This window comes from Dermacentor silvarum, chromosome 1 (genome assembly GCF_013339745.2).
Source record: "Dermacentor silvarum isolate Dsil-2018 chromosome 1, BIME_Dsil_1.4, whole genome shotgun sequence".
NCBI lineage: Eukaryota > Metazoa > Arthropoda > Arachnida > Ixodida > Ixodidae > Dermacentor > Dermacentor silvarum.
The window spans coordinates 264386601-264396715 of record NC_051154.1 but is presented as its reverse complement, the minus strand read 5'-3'; positions in this window follow the sequence as shown (position 1 = coordinate 264396715).

The window sequence follows — 10115 nt, the reverse complement described above, 5'->3', positions numbered from 1 at the left end:
GGATTCACTTGGAACGAATTCTCAGGATGACACCAGTTTCGAGATATTAATTCCCGAACTTACCGGTGAAATGCGCTGGCGTTAGTTACTTGTGTGCTTCAATCCATAAGACGACGTTTTGTTAAGAAAGTGGAACGACAGTGCATTCTTACGGCAAGTTTGACGGCGCATATCTCTTAAATGGTGTCGTCCACACCATGCTTTTCAAGTGGATATGCCTTCCAGTGTTACCCGCTAGAATGGGTAAATTGAAATATGTGCCTTGCGATAATTAGTTAAAAAATTAATTAGATAATTTTGTTAACTAGTCGATTATGCATTTAAATTTTTTCGCAAGCAATGTCCGCCTCTTTGAGTCGACAAGCTCATGGACTAGAATTAAAAACGATTTTGAAAGTTTTGGCTGAAGCACCAAATGTGTAAATGTTCTACTTATCTGCAAGCGTAAATACGTTAAGCTTCACAGAGGCATATTTGGCTTGTTCTTGCGAACAGAATGTTTCCAATACGTTATTGAACAGAGCGCCTCAAGATATCACGAGCGCTGATTTTCCCGTCCGTCTCTCTGGTGTCGGGAATACGGCAACGGGAATAGGTATACGTAAAAGACAAGCTCTAAGAATGCATATTGATATTTAGCCAGTGCATGTACGTTTTAGTGGGTATATGAAATGTTCGACGGGAGCAGATAAGCTGATGGCGACTTGTGACGTTGCAGTTTAATGTCGCGTTGAAAACGTTTTTAATACATACGTTTTGTTACATGAATATTCTCGCCAAATAAAAGAAAATATATGAACGTTCACGACGCCGACGCACCTGGCGATCATAGTAGGTCATTGCACTCATAATTTTGTGTGCTCTGGTTGAGCTTAGCGTTGCAGTTGGTCCCCATTAACGCAGCTGCTCACGTAGATATCTGTGGTGTTCCGTAAACGGCAGGGTGTACACTGGCAGTCTAGAACTCTCTAACGTAATTGCCTTGTACCTCAGGCTGTCGATTGGTCAAATTATTGTGCTCACGCGGCTGCAGCTACGCTTCTCACAAAAGGGCGCAGTTTGCTTTTGAAAGGAAACTTTATTCAGAGTGTTCAGAATAATGTAAATGATTCTTGGTACGAGCATTTGGCGGCGCAAAGGTAAGTGCTTTCGTAAGAACTCTCGTAGGTCGAGATATGAAATTGAGCGTGCGATAGAACCGGGTGGCCGGCGGCATGACGCTGCTGCGATGTGTGCTCTTGATTTTGTGACTGTCACTGCAGCGTACACTTGATCTGTAAAGAGGGAACAGATTCACACACACACTTGAAACGTTTCGAATACGTCTTGTTCCCTGTTTGAAACTCCCTCTATTGCAAGTGACCCAAAACAAAATGTGTTTTGGAGCGCTAGCATTTCAGGAGAGTACATCGGTCAGTGTTTGTGCGTGTTTTTTGCGCAAAATGTTCTTGTCTCGCTTTGGAAGTGTAGTATGCTGGGTCATCCAACGTTGGTGGAAACACCTCAATAGTTGTATTCAAGCCCACAGTATGGCCTGTATAGTGCGCACTAAACATAAAAAAGGTATTCAAGCCGTCGTTGCAACTATGATTGGCCATGAATAATTGCAGTCTAATTTTTTCATGAATAGATGCGTGCTTCACGCGTCAAATATGTGAATTTTGTAGCCTAATCTTTCTTTGAAAGATGCGTGCTTCGCATGCCAAATCGTCGATCTTTTTCTTCTTTTTTTTTTTCTTCTGTCATTTAGGAGAAATTGTAAGTTATGTCGGAATGAATACAAGTGAAGTGTTTCTGACAACGATGGACTGGTCTGGACATTTGCTGTAAAAATAGCGCCTGATATGATCAACTCATATCTTAGAATGACATGCATAGTGCACCTGTTTCTCGGAACGATCGTCACTTAAATGTACGACAAGCTTCATTCGGTGAAGTACACATATGCATGTTTTCAATGTGTGCATGCAGTGTTGTGCAGTGACTGCTCGTCTCGGTTGGAGCAAGGGGAATTGCAGGAATTACAAGTGCACATTCTGAGAACAAACAGAGTGCTGCTGGCAACTCATTTGGCGGCACCAGCAGCTGGTCACACACATCTGGCCCCATTTCCGATATGTCCTCGCTCTCCTCGATGGAGCGCGTCCACTTTATTTGTACTCTAGCAAAGTGATGAACGCGCTCCGTCGGCAAGTATATACACGATAACTCTCGAAAATGTATACTTAATGTATGTACGCTGGGCACCCAGCAAAACTTTTGGCGTGCTTAATGGGAACCTTTTCAACGATTAATAGATTAATCGTATCTGTGATTTACTAGGTGAGCTACAATAATCAACTATTTATGTGCGGGAAAGCTTTGCAGAAAAACCGAACCGCAATATTTCAATCGACAGTTGTCTTTACTATCACTTCCGTGACATCTTGCTTGCGTGGACATAATGTATCAAGCGGACTTAGGACTGTTGTAGTCACTTGCCTGCTTGACCCATTGGCACGAAGGTGCATGGGCAGCTTTTGCTGTGACTCTCTGAGCAACATGCGCGCATGCGACGCCTTAATCCTAACATTTTAGCTCGCTCTGTGGTTGCCTTGCCAGCTGTTGAGCAAACGAAGCGAGTAGTTCAGTGCTGATGCTTGCCAATATTTTGCTCATGCGACCTCAACCGATTAGTCGTGATCAAAATAAAAATAAAGATAATCGCGATTAAAGTATTAATAGAACAATCGGAACGTTAATCGGGGAATCGCCTGGCCATACAAGTTAAGAAACGCAAGTTACTACGACAATATTAAAGAGGAATATCAAGTTAACCTTGAGTGGTAAATTACATGTTCAATCTCACCCATGCAGAGCGGAGGGCTTGTTAAGCCGAGGGAGACGTAATAACGAAAAGACGAGTGGCGATGCCACCTTCGAAGTTCCCGCACCTTGCTATTCCGGCGGAGGTCATGGATTTTAACAGAGTCTGCTCGATTTTAGTTAATTGTTTATGGATGAAATAATATTTAATTGCATTCTGACGGTCCGTGCAAGTTTTCCTACGCCGAAATAGCTCTAATACGAGAAAGTATACTTCGCTGAGGTCACACTGACGTATCGGCGCTGCCGTTATTCGCGAAATTCAAGAAAGCAAAATTTGGCCTTTATTTTCTCCACTAGAACGCAACCTTCCCCTGCCAAATAAATGAAAATACAGTTTCGAAGGAATGCTTTGCTAGTCTATATGCTTATCTACTGTAGAGCTTTAGTCTCCCTTGGAGCGCGTGCATTGTAGCCGTTCCCGTTGTACTGCGTGGTCGTTTTTGGCGAAAATTGCTGTTTGCAGCGACTGTCGACGAGTGCCGGGTTCTGAGCACTGGATCGGCCTTAATCATGCAGGTGAGGTTACTCGATTTGGAGTCGTAGGCTGTCGTTAACCGGAGTATAGCGCCAACAGCGATGACAACTGTGGTCACGCGACGTGGTCCCGGCAGCCTGGGCATTATAGTGTTTAACGGGAGATACGTCTCCGGAACGTATTTACAGCTAACGGGTGTCTTTGTCGCACCCGTAACCAATGCTGTCCGTTTTCTTTGTTTTCATCTCATCTCGTCACTCATACCCGGGTACTTGGGGATTCGCCAAGACTCGATCGGGTGGATAAAGCTTATCAGTAATGAGCACAGAAATTAAATTTCACTTCCAAATTAGCGAAAAAAGATGAATTCAATGTTACAGATACAAGAAAATTAACCACGTGGCGTGAATTAAAAGGCATAGGAAAAAATTTTTAAAGAAAAGAGTGAAACAAATTCTAACTTGGCAGTCGCTTGAAATCAATGCTGAAGTCCTGGACGGCGACGCAGACATCCCTGTGACTGGGCCCGAGAGTCGAAGCTCCAAGTTTCCGAACCGGAATTGCCCGTTCCAGGCCAAGTTTGTCCGTACCAGGTGTCCGTGCCTCGATGTCCCTCATGTTCTTCACTGCAGATAGAAAAGACAACCGTTGCCGCGCCGCGGTAAGGCAGCAACAAGGCGAAACTAATCGAGCGCTGTTTGCGGTCCATAATGTGTAGCTGCCTGAATGTTGTGCAGAGATCTCCCCGTTTTAAATATTAGATCCAGGGTAGTAAGTGTTGTTCTGCTAATAAAGTGGAGGAGAATTTTTACCCTTGTGAGTGATGCATGGCGTAATAATATAGTCAGAATTTGTCTATGAATCCCTGAGCGTAGCAAACTCCCAAGAAAGCAACCGCTGAAATGCAAAAGCATCAAATTTAAAATGTCAAATAAAGAAATACTTGAGGGGTGGGCCTTCCAGATTCGATCCCACTATTTCTTGTACTGTCTGATGGCATGCTGTAGTACCTAACGACTCGGCCATGACGGTTCTTTTTAGAGCGCAGCTCTTAGGCGCTCGTTCCTGCGGCGAGCGTCGGCGTCCCTCGTAATCGAGCGAACAAGCACAACAAAGGATGAGAGAGCGCAACGGGGGATGAAAGACGCGGATAGTGAAGAGAGTGCGAGGAGGAAAGTCGAGGAGGAGAGTTTGGCGAAAGTGTGAAAAGAAAAGCGCAGTGCCGTAGACGGGCTCTGCGGCGACGAACACTACGAGATGGCGCCTGAGTAGCGCGCCGATGGCGTGCGCGTCGTGAGCGGAGGTCTGTCTGCGGCGGCTGCTGTGAATCGTGCCAGCGCGTCACCCACGCGATCTCCCGATTAGCGAGGTAGTCGCGCCACACTGCGCTCTGTTTGCAATGCGCCGCACGAGAGAGATTGTCCGCGCCAGCCAATATATCGCGAAATGAAAACACGTATAGAGCTATAGAATTTAGCATTAGGGAGTATCGTAATCGTCGGTGAATTTTTTTTTCTCAGTACTCAGTGCATAGAAGTGCATGCGCGCGCACACACACACACACACAAAAAAAAGACAGAATATTTTAACAACGAAAGAAATTGGGGGAAGGGTGTGGAGGGGCGAACGTCCTCGTGTGTACAGGCTTTTAAGGTTGAAATAGAGCTTTGACAATTTCACTGCATAATTTCTGTAGCTGTAAATATTCCGTTTTTTCTGCGTCATATTTTGCAAAAGTGGTGGCACCGCTTCAGGAATTATCAAAAGGGTTTCAGTAGGGTAACTTCTAGCGAAAAAAAATGCTAACGCTGTCGCAGTATTGCTGAAGGGCTAAGTGGCGGTAGCGACAGCTATCCCAGTAATGGGCGTACCAAAGGTGCGGTTCAGAGGTGTTGCGGAACAACGGCAGTGCTCCGCCCAGTGATCACGGCGTGCTGGGCTAAACTCGCGCTGGGTTCGCAAGGTGTGGTGGACCGCGGACGACCGGCGGCGCCATAACGTCGAACTTTTCAGGCCACCGAGTGCGAAACATGCAAATAGAAAAAGTCGGCGCCGGTATCGGTGTCCGGGCCCTATACTGCTCCGAAGGCGAAACGCGTAAACTAAGACAAAGGTGGTGTCTGCGGCTCTTCCTTTTGTTTCTTGTTCATTATACTAACCTTGCTGTATCATCGACCAGCTTCCGCGCCCTCCCAATGACTTCAACTCTCCCCGTAAAGAAAGCAAATAAACGCGATTAAACCGTACGGAGGAAACAAACTATGGGGATAAATGTACAGCGGATTGTAAAGGACTGGTGGAGCCTTTAACGGCTTCAGGCATAGTGGATTGGCTTCCAATTCACTGTACACGAAAGCTGAATGTTCCGTTTGACCGGCCGCGGTGGCGATGCCGCTTTGAGGCCTACAACGTGGTCGCGGACTTTTTTCCCTCTACGTGGCGGCAGCATATCGATGGAGGCGTAATTCGAAATGCTCGTGTATCGAACTTTGATGCGCATTAAATAACTCCAGCAGATCCAACTCAACGCGGAGCCCTCTAATGTGGCGTTAACTTATAGATCTGTGTGTGTGTGTGTGTGTGTGTGTGTGTGTGTGTGTGTGTGTGTGTGTGTGTGTGTGTGTGTGTGTGTGTGTGTGTGTGTGTGTGTGTGTGTGTGTGTGTGTTTTTCTGGATGCTGAACGCCTTTAAGAAATCAACATTCCGTTTCGTTCTAACTCTCGGAAGATAAAGAAGCGTTTCACTTGCATCTTACAAGTTCTAACGCTTTTCCTACACTTTAGCTGAGCTGAAGAACGAACCGCAACTTCTAAATCTGATAAACGCAGCGTACGGCCGCTGGAAAACTTGCTGTAAGTCGAATTTGCATGCATTCCCCATGCATTCTTTTCGTAAGAAACTGATGCTACACGTAGAACACGGCGATAATTGAGTAGTAAATTTCGTCATTTTCCCCGCCGTTAAGTATTTTTGGAAAAGCATGGCCTAAGAACTGCGTAGTACGCCCAAGCTTATGCACTTCCCCAACCGTTGTTAAATCCGCCGCGGTGGCTTAGCGGCTATGTTGTGCTGCTAAGCACGAGGTCGCGGGTTCAATGCCCGGTCGCGGCGGCATCACCTAGATGGGGGCGAAATGCAAAAAGCTCGTGTACCGTGCATTGCGTGCAAGTTAAAGAACCCCAGGTCGTCAAAATCACTCCGGAGTCTCCCCCACTATGGCGTGCCTGATTATCATATCGTGGTTTTGGCTCGTGAACCTAAGAACATCGAGCAGAGAAAATACATCATTTGAGGTGGATTGAATTGCTGGATCGATTGGAATTCGTGCGGTAAAAACAAATAAACTTGAAACTTCAGTCTGTTAAGCCTCGTTCCCTAACCTTGTGTGTCCTATATCAGCTCTTTACACAGCGCCCGCGCTGAACTGCGTAGCAGGATTTATGAGTAATAAGCAAATATCTAGCAGTCACTTGTACAACGACTCTGATACAGCTCGAAAAGAACTGGCACAAGCTTGCGAGAGAAGACCCCTCACTTGGACGGGCTAAGTTGATTAAAGATGAAAGCATAGACATCTCCTGGGTATTTGCTACGCACAGTGGCATTCCAGGGAATGAAGAAGCACACGCCCTGGCCACTAAGCTCCACATGAAACGGAAGAGCCGCGCTGCCAACTACCGGCTGAAATCAACTACCGGCTTGAACTAAAGGAACCGAAGGAAAGGCTCAAGCAGACAAATAAACGGCGTATTCCGTCCTCTCAAGCCCCACTGGCATGACATGAGGAGAGACTGCTATAGGGGCGTGCGAATATTCGAAACTTTTGAATAACGAATCGAATTGTGTCCTATTCGATTTGGTCTTCGAATCGAATAATCACTATTCGTAAATGCGAATATTTTTCGAATACTTTTTGAATATTTCAAAGCGTCAACTGCCCCCAATTAAACATAAAAATGGAGTAAAAGTACGGTAAATTTCCACCCCCGCGGGCACACTATAGACATAAAACATGCGAACTTGCGTAGTGGAACAGGCTAGGTCGCTTTGGTAGCCCTACTTTACACGCTATACAGCGATCATTCGAATTCTCTGAAGAGTGATGTGCATGCGAAGAAACTACTTGTTTACTCCTAGTGCTCCATCTGTGATTTTAATAAACAACGCTTCATACCTTACTATGTAATGACAGAAACTTGCTAAATTTAAGAATACTTGGATTTCAACATCGTGAATAATGGTCTGTTCATTATTCGAAAACTATTCGAAAATTATTCGATTCGATGCGTATTCGATTCGGTCTCAAAAACTACTGTTCGCCCACCCCTAGACTATGTCGCATGTACAATAGTAAGAACTGGGACAGCAATAACCCCAGCTGTGACCTATCGATGGCGCCAAATACAGAGCAGTCCTGCAGCAAAACAGCTTCGAGCGAGAGAACGGCTCAAGTGCCCCGCACGTGGCTTTGAAGCCGCACCACATTTGAAACCTATTTTGTGGGAGCGCCGAGCGTTAGCTGCCCAGAGGCAGCAGGCCCTTCAGTGATCGTCTCTCCTTGGCGCAGACGACGAGCTCTACAACGACAGGTGCACATCGAACAGCAAGCCCGTCTACACGAGCCTCCTTGGTTTTATAAGAAGCAATGAGGTTTATGAATTCGGTTAATTCCTGGGCCCTGAGGCCATGCGTACATTTATGTTTTTCATTCTTTATTTTTCCTTCTTTTTATTCATTTAGTTTAAATAGAGACGTTTCATCACTCAATCAGACTTCGCTCCAGCGGAGGTTCTTCGGCGGTGCCTTGGTAACCACGGAGTTTCTGGTTAGCGGGAATGATCGAATGACCGCTTCCTATGAGATTTGGGACCACGTTAAAGAACACTCATCTTGCGCGGCATCGAACGAAAATCCCAGTCCTTGCGTTGTACTTTTTTGTGTGTGTCACGTTGTAGTTGAGGGGCTTGAATGCCGGCATTGTTGACTTGAATGCGATTAGCCTTCTTTGAGAACTTCAAGCACATCTCATTGTGATGTCCTTTTCTAACCTCTTTCACGCCAACTTGGTTCCACTGGGTATATGTATCCGAATAGATAATTTGGGTCGTTGAGTATGTGCAACTGGCCACGTGACACTAGGTATGTGGACATTCTTGGCCAATCGACCAGAATTAATATGTACCACTGGGTAGGTTCCCAGATAGGCAGAACACGAGTCAAGAAGTGATGGAGTCGGCAACAGAAAATTGAACAATTCAGCTACAGAGAAGTAAAAAAAGTTGGCATAAAAAGCAGCCGAGTGTCGCGAAAGAAGTTAAAAATATGGGACCAGAGCGTGCATGCGTTGAACTACAGAGAAGTGAAGAAGATGTCGGTAACAGAAAGTTGAAGAAGTCGGCTACACAGAAATGAAAAAAAAAAAAAAAAAATGGCGATATATGCTGTCTTGCTAATATGATTCAGTGCTAATCGCATTAACATCGACACTCATTGGGAGATGGGTTGTGCCGCAATTTTTGTCACTCAATGTTGTTTACTGAGATAAATTTGCTTTCGGCAGCAGCAAGTGCTCGGATGAATTAATGGGGCGGTCGGAGTGGGCGTCGACGTGTGAGACAACGATGATGACTCCTCGCTATTAACACGTGATGAAGCCAATTGCAGATGACAAAGATGATGAAAGAATGATACAGGAATGCAACGTGATTTCCTGAAAAAAAAAAAAAATAAAGCTGTAAGCTGACTCCGCCTTGGGGATTATTCCGTGGAGTGCATATGCGCGAATATGTAGGCTTCGATCTATATTGCTTGAATGCGTTGGACGCGATCTTCTTGAAAACTTTCCTCGGGAGTCAAGCTAAGATGGCATGCACAAACAGATTCGTTCTCGCTGATCGAACAGTCGAATCCAGTGTGGCCAATCCCCCTCGTGGATACGAGCCGTGTTTTGAGGCAACAACATCTCGTGTCGGTGCTCCGTAGCTAGTGAGGGTATCAGAATTTAATCTGGGCTCGCAGTACAGTACATTCAACGATGGCACGCAAAATTCATCAATGAGAACAATTAAACGTTTAGAAAGTTGTCGCTCGCGTACTGTTAAACAGCAGAAAACCACTTGACCCAAGATTAACGATATATTTTAAATCAAATTCGTATTACCGTTCGTCAATTTGGACATGTAATTAAAAGATTGAACAAAACGCCATGCTTCTGACTCGGTGTCATTCGTGCCACACCACGAGCACCGCTTTTCATTTTATTACTCGGAGATGTAACCGCAAGTTTGGTTGTGGCAGCCTTCTCGATACTGCAATAGAAAAAAAAAAAAACGCCCAAGTAGCGTACCACTGTGCAAGCACTTTACTGTACGTGGTATGTCCATGTGTCCTGGTTTGTAACAGTGGTTTATACAGGAAGAACGCAAGGATGAAAACATAAAAAAAGTCTTGTCTATGCGTTCATGCAGAATTTTTATCGAACTTCTCAGTGGGGTGTTCTGCTTTACCTTTTTATACGTCGGGAAGTTTCACCCTTCAAAAAAAGAAAAAGAAAAGGGGGGGGAACTAATGGAATATTTTGTGACATTTATGTAGGTCGCGTACATAAATTAATGCAATTATAAATAAAAATAAATTCTTAGGTTCTACGTGCCTACGTAATCTGATTATGAAGCACGTCGTAGTGGGGGTTAATTTTGACCACCTGGGGTTCTTTAACATGCACCTAAATTTAAATACACGGGTGCTTTTTTTTTTTTTTTTTTTTTTTTTT